This window comes from Gorilla gorilla, chromosome 20 (assembly GCF_029281585.2).
Source record: "Gorilla gorilla gorilla isolate KB3781 chromosome 20, NHGRI_mGorGor1-v2.1_pri, whole genome shotgun sequence".
NCBI lineage: Eukaryota > Metazoa > Chordata > Mammalia > Primates > Hominidae > Gorilla > Gorilla gorilla.
The window spans coordinates 21,559,975-21,578,316 of record NC_073244.2 but is presented as its reverse complement, the minus strand read 5'-3'; the positions used below and the strand labels follow the sequence as shown (position 1 = coordinate 21,578,316).

The 18,342-nt window shown below is 44.5% G+C and overlaps 1 non-coding gene across 1 annotated transcript; it reads right to left on the bottom strand.

Annotated features, from left to right (window-relative positions):
* Nucleotides 1-1,326: 1,326 nt before the first annotated feature.
* Nucleotides 1,327-1,430, bottom strand: LOC115931676 (U6 spliceosomal RNA). Its single transcript, XR_004068123.1, has one exon. It is a non-coding gene; the product is annotated as a U6 spliceosomal RNA (small nuclear RNA).
* Nucleotides 1,431-18,342: the final 16,912 nt, after the last annotated feature.

Genomic DNA, 18,342 nt, shown 5'->3' with positions numbered 1-18,342 from the left:
TGATGTTGTTTACTTCACCATAAAAAGGCCTGTTTCAGACATATTTAGGGCATGTCTGCCAGTATGCTTTTTATTAGATCTGGATTTTTTTTTCTTTTCTTTTCTTTTGAGATGGAGTCTTGCTCTGTTGCCCAGGCTGAAGTGCAATGGCTTGATCTCAGCTCACTGCAACCTTTGCCTCCTGGGTTCAAGTAATTCTTCTGTCTCAGCTTCCCAAGTAGCTGGAACTACAGGTGTGCGCCACCACACCCGGCTATTTTTAGTAGAGATGGGGTTTCACCATATTGGCCAGGCTGGCCTCAAACTCCTGACCTTGTGATCTGCCTGCCTTGGCCTTCCAAAGTGCTGGGGTTACAGGCATGAGCCATCGTGCCGGGCCTAGATCTGGATTTCTTAAGTAGAGTCTAAGTTTCTTGGCTTGGGGTTTCATTTTACTTCAGTTTCTGAAGATTTGAAGTAAGGCCTTGTACTTTTTCATGGCACGAATCCCTCAGGGAATATGTGTTTTATACATTTATGTTTTCCATTGTTGGTTGCATATATATTTAAAATTGTTGTATCCTGTTACTGAATTGATCCCCTTATCATTATATAATGTTTTTCTTTGTTTCTTTATAGTTTTTTATTTAAAGTTTCTTTTCTTTTCGTGACATAAGGATTGTAATCCCTGCTCTTTTTTGGCTTCCCTTTGAGTGGATTATATTTTTCTTTCTTTTCTTTTTCTTTTTTTTTTTTTGAGATGGTGTCTTGCTTTGTTGCCCAGGCTGGAGTGCGGTGGCGCGATCTCAACTCACTGCAACCTCCGCCTCTGGGTTCAAGTGATTCTCCTGCCTCAGCCTCCTTAGTAGCTGGGATTACAGGCACACACCACCACATCTGGCTAATTTTTGTACTTTTAGTAGAGGTGGGGTTCCACCATGTTGGCCAGGCTGGTCTCGAATGCCTATCTCAAGTGATCTGCTCGCCTCAGCCTCCCAAAGCATTGGATTACAGGTGTAAGCCACCATGCCCAGCCCTAGAATATCTTTTTCCATGCCATCTCTTTCATTCTGTGTTTCTTACAGGTGAATTAAGTCTCTTTTAGGCAGCACATGATTGGGTGCCTCTTTCTATCTATTCCTTCACCCCATGTTTTTTGATGGAGAATGTAATTCGTGTCCATTCAAGGTAATTGTTGACAGGTGAGGACTTACTAGTGCCATTTTGCTGATTATTTTCTAGTTATTTTATGTATTCTTTTTGTTTCTTCCTCATTTACTTTTTTTTCTTAGTGCTTAAATGCTTTCTTCTAGTGATATGTTTTGATTTCTTCCTTTTAAAGTAAGTTTTATGTTGGGATGCTTCAAGAATGTGCATGTCATCTTTGTGCAGGGGCCACGATCATCCCTGTATCATTCCATTTCTAGTACATGTGCTGCCAAAGCGAACACTGACTCCTTCCTTTTCATTTGTTGTGTATCTATTATAGGCCTTTGCTTTGTGCTTGCCATGAGGCTTGCAAAATACATCTTATAGTGTTAAAAGATTATTTTAAGATGATAACCACTTAACTTTGATCACAGAAATAAAATATCTCTACACTCTTAATCCTACTTTGTATCAAACTTTTCATTTAGGTTATTATGTTTTTTTCTTCCTAGGATTTCTATTTGTGCTTTTAATTGTTTCTACTTCTTTGTCAAACTTCCAATTTTGTTTATAAAGTTTTTTCAAATTTCATTTAATTTTCTATCTGTATTTTCTTTTAGGCTCCTGAACTTTTAGAGAATCATTGTGAATTCATTTTCAGTCATTTTATAGATTACCTTTTCTTCTGGGTCTGTTACTGGAGCTTTATTATTTTTTTCTGGTAGTGTTATGTTTCCTTGTTTTTTTATTTTTTTGTTTGTTTTTTTAAAACATAAACCTGTGTCCTATGTAGTTGCTTTTACATTTGAGGAGACAGCCATCCTTTCCAGCCTTTACAGGTATAATTTGGTTGTGATAGACCTTTATTATTTAGTTTAGTTTGGAATTCTGGGTGGGCTGGCTGGTTGAAACTCCAGACAGGCAGACTTTGCTGTGGGGTTCTCTAACTGGGCTGAGTTGCTTCCTGTTCTCTGAGGTTGAGTGGTATTTCTGTATGTGTTCCACAGTCTGGTAAGGGCACCTGGCTGGACTATGCCATCATTTGGGGCCGCTGGCTGGGCTCTGCAATTGTCTCTGATCAGGCATGGTTGGATGTTGTTTTCCCTGGCTGGGTGGTAATGCTGTTAGGAAAAATAACATGCACCATGTTTCTTGCACATGATGCTGTTTGCTAGTTTCTATGGTGTGGCAAGTGTAGTAAGCCATTCTTGGCATTGCTATAAAGAAATACCTGAGACTGAGTAATTCATGAGGAAAAGAGGTTTAATTGGCTAAGAGTGCTGCAGGCTGTACAGGAAGCATGGTGCCAGCATGCTTCATGGTGTCATCTGCTTTGCTTCTGGGGAGGCCTCAGGAAGCATTACTCATGATGAAAGGTAAAATGGGAGCAGGCAATTCCCATAACAAAAGCAGGAGCAAGAGAGAGAGAGTGGGGTGGAATAGCTCCACACTTTTAAATGACCAGATCTTGCAAGAACTCACTCACTATTGTAAGGACAGCACCAAGCCATGAGGAATCTGCCTCCATGACCCAAACACTTCCCACTAAGCCCCATCTCCAACATTAGGGATTATAATTCAACATGAGATTTGGGTGGGGACAAATATCCTAACCATATCGGCACTTCTGCTGGTGGGGATGCAGAGCAAGTACCAAAACCCGTGAACTGGTTCCTGTGAGCCCCTTGTCTGCTGTTCTTTGACCCAACTGACCCCTGGTGTCCAGCCATGCTGGCATTCTCAACATTTCAAGTGGGACGAGATAGGAGCAAGCTACCCGCGAAGAATCCCAGAATGATGGAGAAGCTGAATGTTCGCTTCCAACTCATCCCTTCCACTGCAAAAACCATGGGTCCAGGAGAACTCTCAGCATATGGTGTCCTCCTGGCCTCAGGGAGGGACAGTGTAGTCAGAGAGAACCATTCCTCTTACTGTTTCACCATGAATTTTTTTTTTTTTGATTCTTCAGTCCAAGGGGGCATCTCAGCCTCACTCCTAAGGTCTTGATATTAATGATAACATTCTTCACTTTGAACAGTTGCCAGCAATTTCCAGTAGCTGAAGGAAGTAAAGGCAGAAAACTTCTATTCCACGATCTTGCTGACCTCATTCTCCTGAAAGTGTTATTTGGTTTATTTCAGGTATCAATTTTGCAGTCTTTGCCTTTGCCTTCCTAAGGTTTTTGGTTTTTTTGAGACAGAGTCTTGCTTTGTCGTCCAAGCTGCAGTGTAGTGGCATGATCCTGGCTCACTGCAACCTCCACCTCCTGGGTTCAAGCAATACTCTTGCCTCAGCCTCCTGAGTAGCCGGGATTACAGGTGCACACAACCACACCTGGCTAATTTTTGTATTTTTAGTAGAGACAGGGTTTTACCATGTTGGTCGGGCTGGTCTCGAACTCCTGGCCTCAAGTGATCCACCTGCCTTGGCTTCCCAAAGTGTTGGGATTACAAACGTGAGCCACTGTGTCTGGCCAGATATTCTTTTTCACATGGACTACAGCAGACCCTGTAAAATTCTCACCTACATCCCTGTTGCTCCTATTTTTCTTGCTCAGCAGCTGGACTTTGAATTTTCTGTACACATGGCAAGCAGCATGTGCTGGCACTTTAACGCCTCCTGAGAGAAATCTTCAACCAGTGGCTAATGGGACTGAGTGGATATATCCCCAAGCTCCCTCATACCTTAGGTAAAAAAACACAGAAGTGTATATTCCTGGACACGTCCCAGGGTTCTGCACATAAGATTAAATTCCACTGGCCCACGGCAGTACCTTCCTTGGTGATGTACATTGTATGGGTTATCTACCTTCCTTGTTTCACGTCCTACTTCCCTATGTATGTCACTTGAAATCATCTTTTATATAAAATATTTCTCTTGAATCCTTATCAAGCATCTGTTTCTAGAGAAATTCAAACTTACCATCTTCCTTCCACACACCAAATATCATTTTCTCATACATTCCTCTGATTTTCTTATCTATGGAAGAGTCACTTGCTAGTTGTGTGACTCTTAGGAAAACAAAGGGCTTATTGTTTCTGAGTACCCCTTTCAGTTTTTGCAAAACAGGAATTATTATTATTATTTTTCTGAGATGGAGTTTCACTCAGTCCCCCAGGCTGGAGTGCAGTGGCGTGATCTCAGCTCACTACAACCTCCTCCTCCTGGGTTCGAGTGATTCTCCCGCCTCAACCTCCCAAGTAGCTGGGATTACAGATGCATACCAATACGCCCAGCTACGTTTTTTGTATTTTTAGTAGAGACGGGGTTCCGCCATGTTGGCCAGGCTGGTCTCGAACTCCTGACCTTGGGTGATCCACCCGCCTTGGCCTCCCAAAGTGCTGGGATTACAGGCGTATGCCACCATGTCTGGCCAGAAATGATTTTCTTTCCACACTGCTACCTGATGCATCGCAGACCCTTATTAATCACTCTATTTTACCTATTCTGTTGTCTCCTCTCTGTCTCTTTACAAGCAGCAGGAAAATGGGACCTGTCTGGTGACAGAATTCCTGATGATGGGATTCTCCAACCTCCCACACCTGAGGAACACACTCTTCACCCTGTTCTTCCTTACCTACCTGGTCACCCTCGGTGGCAACGTCACCATCATCACCATCACCCATGAGGATAGGTCCCGCCACACTCCCATGTACCACTTCCTGGCGGTGCTGTCCCTCTCGGAGACCTGCTATACACGCTGGTCACCATCCCCAACATGCTAGCTCATCTGCTGATGGAGACCAGGCCATCTCCATCCCTGGCTGTCAGGCTCAGATGTTTTTCTTCCTGGGTCTGGGATGCAGCCACTGCTTCCTCCTTACCCTGATGGGTTATGACCGCTATGTGGCCATCTGCCACCCCCTGCGCTACTCTATGGTCATGAGACCCACCGTTTGCCTCTGCCTGGGAGCCCTGGTTTTCTGCTCTGGGTTCTTGGTGGCCTTGATCGAGACCAGCATGATCTTCTCATCGCCCTTTTGCGGCGGAGACCACGTGGAGCACTTCTTCTGTGACATCGCCCCGGTGCTGAAGCTCAGCTGCGCCAAGAGTGCCAGCAAGGCGCTGGGCATCTTCTTCCTGAGCGTCCTGGTGGTGCTGATGTCCTTCGTCCCGATCCTCCTCTCCTATGCCTTCATCGTGGCTTCCATCGTGAGGATTTCCTCGGCAGCCGGCCGGCGCAAGGCCTTCTCCACCTGTGTGGCCCACGTCACCGTGGTCATAGTACATTTTGACTGCGCCTCCATCATCTACTTGCGTCCGGAGTCCAGGGCCAACCCCGACCAGGACCGCTTGGTGGCTGTGTTCTACACGGTGGTGACGCCACTGCTGAACCCTGTGGTGTGCACTCTGTGGAACAAGGAGGTGAGAGTGGCTCTGAGGAGGACCCTGGCGTGGAGCCGTGGGGTTTTTAAATAAGAACCTGCTTGGCTGGGCGCGGTGGCTCACACCTGTAATCCCAGCACTTTGGGAGGCCAAGGCGGGCAGATTACCTGAGGTCAGGAGTTGGAGACCAACCTGGCAAATGTGGTGAAACACCGTCTCTAATAAAAATACAAAAATTAGCCGCGCGTGATGATGCAGGCCTGCAATTCCAGCTACTGCGGAGGCTGAGGCAGGAGAATTGCTTGAACTCAGGAGGTGGAGGTTGCAGTGAGCTGAGATCGCCCCATTGCACTCCAGCCTGGGAGACAAGAGCGAAACTCCATCTCAAAACAAAACAGAAACAAACAAACAAACAAAAACCTGCTCTACGTTTCATGCTATTCTAGTTTTTTTTTTTTTTTTCCTTTCGGAGACAGGGTCTTGCTCTGTTGCCAAGGCTGGAGTGCAGTGGTGTAATGATGGCTGACTGCAGCCTCCAACTCCTGGGCTTAAGTGATCCTCCCTCCTCAGCCTCCCACATGGCTGGGACTACCGGTGTTCACCACCGTGCCCAGTTAATTTTTACAATTCTGATTTTGTACAGATAGGGTCTCACTCTGTTGCCCAGGCTGATCTCAGACTCTTGGCCCCAAGTGAGCCTCCTGTCTTGGCTTCCCTAAATGCTGGGATTACAGATGTGAGCCACTGAGCCCAGCCACTCTAGGGTTTTTATTAGCATGTGTACCTCCACAGACTCAGTTGTCCCATGTGGTAAACAGGGTTCACTCCCAGGCCTTAAATGAGATAGGCTTTGTCAACTAATAGTGCCTGAGACTTGGCATAAGCTCAGGAATGGATGCTTTTTCTTTTGTCTTCATTTCCTGGACTTGGCTGCGATGCATGGTGGTCTGCAGTGTCTGATGTGCACCAGTGGAGGGTGCCATTAAGGCAGCCCCTTGAGGGTGGGCTGTGGAAGGTTGTGTCTAGTAGCATTGATCTGGACTGACACTGTCCTCAGCATTCTTTTATTTTGTCATACTAAGAAGTAGTTTTTTTTAATGTTTTTTTTCTTTGAGACAGAGTCTCGCTTTGTTGCCCAGGCTGGAGTGCAGTGGTGCAATCTTGGCTCACTGCAGGGTCCACCTCAAATGATTCTCCTGCCTCAGCCTCCTGAGTAGCAAGACTACAGGCACGTGCCACCATGCCCGGCTAATTTTTGTATTTTTAGTAGAGACGGGGTTTCACTGTGTTGGCCAGGATCATCTCGAACTCCTGACCTCATGATCTGGCCATCTTGGCCTCCCAAAGTGCTGGGATTATAGGCGTGAACCACCGTGCCTGGCCTATTTTGTGTTTTTAAAAATCATATCAATCCTAATAGATGTAAAGTGGTGTCTCATTGTGCTTTAGTAGTTAACTTTTGTTTAATTAGATGCTGGTGTTGGATTGAAATAATCCAAAGTATCTTTGACTACAATGGAATAAGGTAAGAAATTAGTGACAGAAGAAAACTTTACAAATATGCAGACATTAAGCAACATGCTCTTAACCAGGAGGTCAAAGAAGAAATTATGTTAGATTGGAAAGTACATTGAGATGAATGAAAACGAAAACAAAACACACTAAAACTTATAGGATGTGGCAAAAGCAGGGCTCAGAGGGCAATTCATAGCTGCGAATGCTTACATTGAAAAAGAAGAAAGATCCTAAATCAATAACCTACCTTTATACTTTGTGGAATTAGGAAAAGGGAAGTTTGCTGAACACTGGTGATGAAGCTGACACCATAAAATTCTCCAAGAAAATATGATATGGGCTGTGCTTTATGTGCTGTGTTTTCTATTTGTCCCAAAATGTCTACTTTGCTTGTTGTCTTGGGAGACCAACCTATATGGACCACACTGATGGGCTTGGCACCCTCTGGTTTCTGGTTGGGTTTGGCCAATTGGAGGCATTGCCAGGAGATGGAGGTCAGAAGGAAAGAAATGTCAGGGAGACTATAGAGATACCAGATGCCTGGTTGCTGTAGTTGGCTGCTCTCTTTATTAGGGGCCATAGGCCCTTCCACACAGCCACTTTTTCTGGTCATCTGTAAGCATTCTCTTCCTTGCACCATCAGGCACTAATAAGTGTTAACAGCTCCCCAGCGTTGCTAGCTCTGGGATGCCACACCAGCCCTTAACTTTGCCCACATCATTACAAACAGACCCTTGGAAAAACTTCCCCTAAATTACCCAGAAGCAATGTGTCTTCCATTTCCTGTTGAATCCAGCTGATACACTTACAAGTAGAATTGCCTAAGAAGAAAATAGGCCAGGCCTAAGGGAAACTCTCCATCAATACTCTTCTGATCATGCTGGGGAAACTGAGTCATTATCTCATATAACTCTAACTTTTCATGTAGACATCCATGCCTTGCCTTTTCAATGCTTCTCCTTGCATCTCTGTTTTCCATTTCTGCTGCTCATTCTGTGTATTTAAACATATACATGATTATATGACTCACAAGGATACTATTTTGAAAATTCTAAACAGATTTTTTTTTTTTTAAGAGACAGGGTCTCACTCTGTCACCCAGGCTGGAGTACAGTGGTGCATTCATAGCTTGCTGCAGCTTCAAACTTCTGGGTTGAAGGACTCCTCCTGCTTCAGCTTCCTGGGTAGTTAGTTGGGACTACAGGCACACAATACAACACCTGCAAATTTTTTTTTTAAAAAAGAGATGGCATCTCACTACGTTGCCCAGGCTGATCTGGAACTCTTGGGCTCAAGTAATTCTCCCGCCTTGGCCTCCCAAAGCACTGGGATTACAGGGATGTGCCACTGCACCCAGCCTAAACAGATGTGTTTGTTGAAATCCTTGCCACTTTCCCATAAATCACGTTCCGCTGAAATGATTCCGTCATCGTGGTCACATGGAAAGAGAGGGTAAAGCTTACTATAAGGATAAGATGGGAGGAGAATGCCTTTCTAGTACTAGAAGGAGAGAAGGTGATGCTAGAAGTTGGGGAAGCAAGTGGTCAGGCACTGGAGCCCTAAAATACAGAAGAGGAGACAGTATGGCAGGGAACCTCTAAGATGGCTCCCAATGATCCCACCTCCTGGTACTCATGACCTCATATAATTTCCTCCTCTTGAGTAACTTGCTTCTCACCAATAGAATATCAAAATGTTGAGTGGATGCCATTTCCATGATTGTGTTACAAAGATCCTGGCATCCTTCTTGGCAGCAAAATCTCTCTCTTGCTGGCTTTGATGAAGCCAACAGCCTATTTGGAGAGGCAAGAAACTGAGTGTAGCCTACAGCCAACATCCAGTGAGCAACAGTGGCCCTTAGTCCAACAGTTTTCAAGTAACTGAATTCATGCTAAAACCACATAAATAAACTAGAAAAAGGGTCCTTACTCACTTGCGCCTTCAGATAAGACCGCAGCTCTGGCCAACCTTTTGATTGCAGCCTGTGAGTAGCTGTGCCCCAACTAAGATTCCTGATCTATAGACACTTTGAGATAATAAACCTGTGTGGGTTTTTTTTTTTTTTTTAATGGAGTCTCACTATGTCGCTCATGCTGGAGTGCAGTGCCGCAATCTCGGCTCACTGCAACCACCACCTCCTGGTTCAAGTGATTCTCCTCCTCAGCCTCTCGAGTAGCTGGGATTACAGGTGTGTGCCACCACACCTAGATAATTTTTGTATTTTTAGTAAAAACGGGGTTTTATCAGGGGTTTCTACTTTTGTGTCTTCCTCATTTTCTCTTGCCGCTGCCATGTAAGAAGTGCCTTTTTCCTCCTGTCGTGATTCTGAGACCTCCCCAGCCATTGGAACTGTAAGTCCAATTAATGCTCTTTTTCTTCCCAGTCTCAGGTATATCTTTATTAATAGTGTGAGGACGGACTAATACAGGTGGTTCCTCAAAAAGTTAAAAATAGATTCAGCATATGATCTAGCAATTCTACTTCCGGGTGTAATCCAAAAAACCTGAAAGCAAGATCTTGAAGAGACATTTGCACACCCATATTCAGAGCAACATTATTCACAATAGCCAAAAAAGGTGGAAGCAACCCAAGTGCCCTTCAGTGGATGGATGAATAAACAAAACATGGTATAGCACATACCACCATACAACAGAATATTATTCATTCTTAAGAAGAAGGAAATTCTGACACAACATGGATGAGCCTGGAGGATAGTATGCTAAGTGAGATAAGCCAATAACAAAATAAGAAGTACTGTATAATTCTACTTCTATGAGGTACCCAGATAATTCAACTTCTGTGAGGTACCCAGAGCATTCAAATTCATAGAGACAGAAAGTAGAACACTAGCTGTCATGGCCTAAGGGAGATGAGAATGGAGAGTGAGTGTTTAATGGGTATGGAGTTTCACTTTTGCAAGATGGAAAAGTCCTGATAATGAGTGGTGGTCATGGTTACACAACAGTGTGAATGTATGTAATGCCATTGAGCTGTAGACTTAAAAATGACTCTACCGGTAGTGTTTATGTTATGTGTATTTTGCCATGATTAAAAACAGAAATTAAGTTAAAAGAGATATGCAATGAAATGCAGCCAGTTAGCAACATTGAGTTGGCAAGAGAAGAGTTTATTTGTCTTGTAGATATCTTGATTCTGAAATATCTAAATCGTCTCCCTAAACAGGCAGAGCTAGATGAACTGGTGCCACTGCATACAGTGTACATGCACCTCCTTCTTCTCATACACAGACCATCCCTATCCAAGAGACATAGCCTAATGACTCATCCACTCGCTGGTCTGGTTTGAAATATAACATTCCTCCATTGAGCTCTGGTATGGTTTCTCATGGTCTGGTGGCCTACAAACTTAAAAAGCTCCCTCTAGTCTACATGCAGTATAAGTGGTAAAACCATAGTAAAACAAACAAACAAACAAACACCTCTGCCCCCAATTTCCTAAACAATAAAAAACCTTCACTTCAATGGAAGCGTGGAAAACACACAAAAGTCAATGAACCGCAATATGAAATTTTCATTACGTAGAAATTAACTAGGTGTGCAGTGGTTCATGCTTGTAATCCCAGCACTCTGGGAAACCGAGGTTGGAGGATTGCTTGAGGCCACGAGTTTGAGACCAGCCTGGGCAACATAGTGAGACCCCATCTCTACAAAAAAACAAAACATTATCTGGGTGTGGTGGCATGTGCCTGTGGTCCCAGCTACTCAGAAGGCTGAGATGGGAGGATTGCTTGGGCCCAGGAGATTGAGACTGCAGTGAGCTATGATCGTGCCACTGTACTCCAGCCTGGGCGACAGAGAAAGACCCAGTCTGTAAAAAACAAAACAAAACAAATGCAAATTTTATTAGTCAGAAATTGTGAAGACTCCTTGAAGGGCAGCCTTGCCAGAGAGTAAGTTGTTTGTCCATTGTCCTCCATGGTCCTTGGTTTTGCCCCCTAGTGGGGCCCTTCATTGTCTTCTATGCCCCAAAGCCATTTCTGAAGCTTTCTCATTTCTTGCTGGTACAATTTTGAGGGGGTTCATGATACAAATTTGGGGGATTTTTTTTTTTTTTGAGACAGGCTCTTTCTCTGTCACTTAGGCTGGACTGCAGTGATGTGAATATGGCTCACTGCAGCCTCAACCTTGTGGGCTCAAGGGATCCTCCTACCTCAGGCTCCCATGTATCTGGGACCACAGGCATACAACCCCATGCTCGGCTAATTTTTTTAATTTTTTGTCTCACTTTTTTGCCTAGGCCAGTTCTCAAACTCCTGGGCTCAATTGATTCCCCTGCCTTGGCTTCCCAAAGTGCTGGGATTACAGGCATGAGCCATTGCTCCTGGCCAAGATTGTTTTTTCTTTATTTTATTTTATTTTTCTGAGATGGAGTCTCCATCTGTAACCCAGGCTGGAGTGCAGGGGCACAATCGCGGCTCACCGCAATCTCTGCCTTCCGGATTCAAGTGATTCTCCTGCCTCAGCCTCCCAAGTAGCTGGGATTATAGGCATGCGCCATCACGCCAGGCTAGTTTTTGTATTTTTAGCAGAGATGGGTTTTCACTACTCGGCCAGGCTGGTCTTGAACTCCTGATCTCAAGTAATCCATCCGCCTCAGCCTCCCAAAGTGCTAGGATTACAGGCATGAGCCATTGCTACCCACCAAGATTTTTTTTTTAATGTCAAATAATCACAGTCAAAAACTGTGCCAAAGCAGTCCAGACTTATAGTTTCTTTGACAATGCAGATCTCAAAAATTTAGTAGACTTTCCATCCTCTTGTCTCCAGGCAGGCCCATATGCAAGGAGTGACAGCCAATTATCAATATCTTCTCTGGCATAGTTCTTAAACCTTAACTCTGTCCTCCTTTATTTCCTAGCCTCTATGCCTGGACCTTGGTACTCTCTTATCTTTTTTTATTTTTTTCTTTCTTCTTCTTTTTTTTTTCCAGATGGAGTTTCGCTTTTGTTGCCCAGGCTGGAGTGCAATGGCATGATCTCGGCTCACCGCAACCTTCACCACCCAGGTTCAAGCCATTCTCTTGCCTCAGCCTCCCGAGTAGCTAGGATTACAGGCACGTGCCACCACACCCAGCTAATTTTTGTATTTTTAGTAGAGACGGGGTTTCACCATATTGGCCAGGATGGTCTCGATCTCCTGACCTCGTGATCCGCCCGCTTCGGCCTCCCAAAGAGCTGGGATTACAGGCATAAGCCACCGCGCCCGGGGATATTCTCTCATGTTAGTGACAGCTACTCTTAACTTTTTGAAAGGCAGAGTTGAGAGGGGAGGCAGTACTCTTGCTCCTGGGCTGACTCTCACAGTCTAGAAGAGACTTCCAAGTGGGAAGCTGCTGAGAACCCATTGCCTCATCAGAGCCATCTTGCATGGATGCTTCATTTTATGGGTGCAGGAGGTGTTTTGCTTTGAATCCCTATGAGGCCCTGAATCACCACAGTCAGATCATTTCAACTGTAGCCTGCATGGAGAAAGAGCCTCCCTTGATGTAATTCTTTTTTTTTTTTTTTTTTTTTTTGGAGACAGAGTCTTGCTCTCTCGCTCAGGCTGGAGTGCAGTGGCGCGATCTCAGCTCACTGCAACTTCCGCCTCCCAGGTTCAAGCGATTCTCCTGCCTCAGCCTCCTGAGTAGCTGGGACTACAGGCGCCCACTGCCATGACTGGCTAATTTTTTGTATTTTAGTAGAGACAGTGTTTCACAGTGTTTCCTAGGCTGGTCTCGAACTCCTGAGCTCAGGCAATCTGCCCACCTTGGCCTCCCAAAGTGCTGGGATTACAAGCGTGAGGCACCACACCCGGCCTCACTGATACAATTCTATTCCTTTCCATCTCCACTTCTACAGTACATCTCTCTCTTTATTAATGGTAGCCAGAAGTAGTCAACACACACACACACACACACACACACACACACACACACACAGAGTCTGGGTTCTTCCAATGACATCTCCAAAGCTTGGAGACTCCATCGGTGCCTGCTCTGTCATTCAAGACATCACAGTTTTACCTAGTGGTCTGCCATAATGTAACATAGATCACCAGATCCTCACCTTGTATCTGCGTCTTCATGACCTGCTGTCTAATGGTCAAGTTAACGCCTTATAGTTCAGGTTTTTATTAAAGCAGAACCCCAGTTCTGGTTCTTAGTAGGGCAAAACCCCACATCCGGTACTTATTAGGGCAAAACTCCACTCTTGGCGCTAACTTTTATTTTAAATTATTGTGCAGTATGAGCTGCTGTAACAACGAGAACCTAAAATAGAGTAGTTTAACCTGGATAGAAGTTATATCTTGCTCATGTACAGGTCTGGAGGTGGGTAGTTTAGGGCTGGTAAAGTGCTTTCCTTAAATCATAGCTTCCATGTCTGAGTCCAAAGTTGCTTCTTTAGCTCCAACCATACTTTTTTTTGAGACAAGTGTCTTGCTGTGTCGCTCAGGCTGGAGTGCAGTGGCATGATCTCAGCTCACTTTAACCTCCGCCTCCCAGGTTCAAGTGATTCTCGTGCTTCAGTCTCCTGAGTAGCTGGGACTACAGGCGCATGCCACCATGACTGGCTAATTTTTGTATTTTTAGTAGAGATAGGGTTTCTCCACGTTGGCCAGGCTGATCTTGAACTCCTGGCCTCAAGTGATCCACTCACCTCGGCCTCCCAAAGTGCTGGGATTACAGGTGTGAGCCACTGCGCCCAGCCCAACCATACATTTTTATCCCAGGCTATAGGAGAAACTTAAAGGCTCAAAGGAACATATACATTTCCTTTAAAGGGCACGATGGGCCGAGTGTGGTGGCTCATGCCTGTAATCCCAGCCCTTTGGGAGGCCGAGGTGGGTGGATCGCCTGAGGTCAGGAGTTCAAGATGAGCCTGGGCAACATGGCGAAACCCTGTCTCTACTAAAAATACAAAAACTAGCCAGACATGTTGTGGGTGCCTGTAATCCCAGCTACTCAGGAGGCTGAGGCAGGGTAATTACTTGAACCCAGAAGGCAGATGTTGTAGTGAGCCAAGATCGTGCCATTGCACTCCAGCCTGGGTGACAAGAGTGAAACTCCACCTCAAAAAAAAAAAAAAAAGTATGACATAGTGGACTTTGGGGTACTTATTATACCCAATGGAGTACTATTTAGCCATAAAAAATGAGATCCTGTTATTTGCAACAATTTAGATGGAACTGGCATATTCTCACTTATTTGTGGGAGCTAAAATTAAAACAATTGAACTCTTGGAGATAGAGAGTAGAAGGATGGTTACCAGAGGCTGGGAAGGGTGGTGGGGGGTGGGGCAGAAGTGGGGATGGTTAATGGATACAAAAAAAAATCTTGTGTTCCCCATAAATATATACACCTACTATGTACTCACAAAAATTAGAAACTAAAAAAAAAAAAAAAGTTACATCAGTGCAGCGTGGGAAGTAAAAAAGAAAAGAAAAGAAATGTGTCTAATATCAAACGCAACTGAAAGGCAAAATTAGGATTCAGCCTGAAGTTGTCAATACTCTTCACAATCTTAGCCAATTCACTGGGAGCCAAGATCCTGCAGTTAGTACTAAAAAATAAAAAAAAAAAACCAAACCCAAAGGAAATGAGGGATAAGAGAAAGGAAAGGAAAGGGAGACAGGAGCGAAGATCTCCTTCCCAGGTAGTCTGATGGGAGCCTCAAGAGAAAAATAAAGGTTTTTGTTTTGTTTTGTTTTTGAGACGGAGTTTCACTCTTGTTGCCGTGGAGTGCAATGGCGCAATCTCAGCTCATTGCTACCTCCGCCTCCCAGGTTCAAGCGATTCTGCTGCCTCAGCTTCCTGAGTAGCTGGGATTGTAGGCACCCGCCACCAAAGTCAGCTAATTTTTTGTATTTTTTAGTAGAGACGGGGTTTCACTATGTTGGCCAGGCTGGTCTCGAACTCCTGACCTCAGGCGATCCACCCGCCTCAGCCTCCTAAAGTGCTGGGATTACAGGCGTGAGCCACCGCGCCCCACTGAGAAAAATAAAGTTTTAGAACAATTTCTAGATTCTGTGTATTTATGATTAGCTAATATAACTTTCTCTCTAAGAAGGAAATAATAATTATTAAGGGAATAATAATTCTTATACTGTGTTCCATTAGGCATGACTAAAGAGGTCCATATTTTGGAGGATGACTCTCTTCTCTGCCAATGATAATTGCCTTTCTTTTTATAATACATAAAGTATAATATCGAATAAATGCTTATTACATTGCTGAGTAGTATTCCATGGAATGGATGTGCCGTAGGACATCTAACCATTCACTTCTCGAGGAGTATTTTGGTTTTTCCAGTTTTTGGCTATTACCAAAAAGCTTCTGTGGGTCAGCTCATCCCAGGATGTTGGATTTCAATTTCAATTTTTCTTTTTTCGAGACAGAGACTTGCTCTGTCGCCCAGGTTGGAGTGCAGTGGCGTGATCTCAGCTCATTGCAACCTCTGCCTCCCAGGTTTAAGCGAATCTCCTGCTCCAGCCTCTAGTTGCTGGGATTACAGGCGCGTGCCACCAGGCCTGGCTAATTTTTGTATTTTTGGTAGAGACAGGGTTTCACCATGTTGGTCAGGCTGGTGTCGAACTTCTAACTTCAAGTGATCTGCCTGCCTCGGCTTTCCAAAGTGCTGGGATTACAGGCGTGAGCCCCTGTGCCTGGCCTCAATATTTCTTTTTTTGAGAAAAGGTCTTGCTCTGTTGCCCAGGCTGGAGTGCAGTGGTGTGATCATAGTTCACCACAGCCTCAAACTCCTGGGCTCAAGCAACATCTCAGCCTCCCAAGTAGCTGGGACTACAGGTGCGCACCACCACAGCTGGCTAATTTTAAAATTTTTTTGTAGAAACGGAATCTTTCTAAGTTGCTCAGGCTGGTCTCAAACTCTTAAGTGATCCTCCCACCTTGGCTCCACCAAAGTGTTGGGATTACAGGCATGAGCACCCAGCCTCATTTTCAATTTTAAGGGGCATGTTAAGCACATTGAAAGTTGTGTAGGATGACTCCATTTTTCTTTTTAAATTTTGGGAATCTGTTCATTTATAAATTACTAACAACTCCTTTAGTAATGTTTTCGTGGTTTCTGCGGATCGTTAATTTTCCCCAGTGGTGAGAGCTTGTTGGTTTTCATTTATTTGCTTGAGTGGATGGAAATACCGGTTCCATCACTCCCTGTTAGGCATTACCTCCTACAGGTGTGGAGCCAGGTATGACTCACACCTCATGACGATGGTTGGAAGCCTACATGATGCTGTCCTTGGCTCAAGGAGATGAAAGCCAGGATTAGGGGCCTGCATCAGTTTAGAAGGAGCTCTAAGTGCCTTAGGAGCCTTCTCGAAGGCTGTAGGAGCATTTAGAAACACAGGGATTTCATGCGCACCGGGAAGAGTCAGGAAATCTGGGAACCGGTTTAGTTCTGAACCACTTGCTGAGACTTGCAGAGATCAACCCGCTCTGTGTCTCACAAGTCATCAAAGAGAGGACTTGACATTGATGATCACTTCCCTCTGTGACATTTCCAGACTCTATACTTACTTCGAAACTTATAAAAATAAGCATTGACAAGGATATGAGGGTGTGGTAAGAGCATTGCTTCCCCAGACTTGAAACACTTAACAGCAGCGTTTCCTGCGAGTAACATCAAAGACACTTTTGAATTGCACAGGCAGAAACTGAGTCCCTTTTCCAGTTCTCTTTCAAATCTTCTGGTTACTTCAAGGGATCACTTTGGTTTGGTGCCAGTGTGTCTTTAAACAGTTCTATTTATTTATGGATGGTGTGTGTGTGCATATAATTATCTATTTATTTACACATATATGTATAAAATTATATGTATGTAATTTTAGTTTTTAAAGGATCATGCAGTAAAATTGAAATTTTTAGAGTTCAGTTCAATAAAAATTTTAACATAGGTAGCCACTATAATAATTAGAATTTTAACCATAATACAAAACAGTTCTATCACCCCCAAAACCTTCTATGCTACCCCCTTCATTCTAACACCCTTCCCTAACCCCTGGCAACACTGATCTTTCCTCCCATAGTATGGTTTTGTCACTTTTGGAGAATATCATATAAATGGATCATATTAATGGTACCTTTGAAATTGGCTTCTTTCTTTTTGTTTTGAGATGGAGTTTTGCTCTTGCTGCTCAGGCTGGAGTGCAATGGCACAATCTTGGCTCACTGCAAACTCTGTCTCCTGGGTTCAAGTGATCCTCCTGCCCCAGCCTCCTGAGTAGCTGGGATTATAGGCGCCCACCACTACACCTGGCTAATTTTTTATATTTTTTGTAGAGACGGGGTTTCACCATGTTGGTCAGGGTGGTCTCGAACTCCTGACCTCAGGTCATCCACCCACCTCCGCCTTCCAAAGTGCTGGGATTACAGGCATGAGCCCCACGCCTGGCCAAGATTGGCTTCTTTCAATCAGGCTACTTATTTTGAGATTCATCCAAAGTGTTGTGTACTTCTTTGCTTTTCTGTTTTGTTGTATTTTATGTTTTTAGCAAGACAGAGGGTCTTGCTCTGTCTCCCAGACTGGAGTGCAGGCGCACAATCATGGCTCACTGCAGCCTCAAACTCCTGGGCTCAAGAGATCTTCCTGCTTCAGCCTCCAGTATCTGGGACTACAGCTGCATGCCACCATGCCTGACTACATATATATATATATATATATAATTTTTTTTTAGATGGAGTCTCGCTTTATTACCCAGGCTGGAGTACAATGCCACGATCTCAGCTCACTGCAACCTCTGCCTCCTGGGTTCAAGCGATTCTCCTGCCTCAGCCTCCTGAGTAGCTGGGATTACAGGCACCCACCACCATGCCCAGCTAGTTTTTTATATTTTTAGTAGAGCGGGGTTTCACCATATTGGTCTGGCTGGTCTTGAACACCTGACCTCAGGTGATCCACCCGCCTCAGCCTCCCAAAGTACTGGGATTACAAGCGTGAGCCACTGCACCTGGCCTGCCGTGTTTTAGTAGTTTGCCCTCTTTATTGCTGAGCAGTGTTTCATGGTATGGGTGAATCACAGTTTAACCATTCCTCTCTTAAGGGATATTTTGTTTTTTTGTTATTTTTTCCAGTTTTCAGCTATTGCAACTAAAGCTCCTATGAATAATCCCGTGTAGATTGTGTGTGGTTGCATATTGTTCAAAATCCTCTCTGGCTTTCCAATTCACTTTGAATAAAATTTGCAGTCCTCATGCAGTCTGTAAAATCATACCTGTCTGGCCTTTGTCCAGCCTTTGATAGCATCTCCTCCCTGCCTCCTCTGCTGTCTTCCTTCTAGCTATCCTGGCTTTCCTGACTTTCTCTGCACATGCAAAGCCCATCCCATTTGTAATAAGTTGAATGGCAGACCCTAA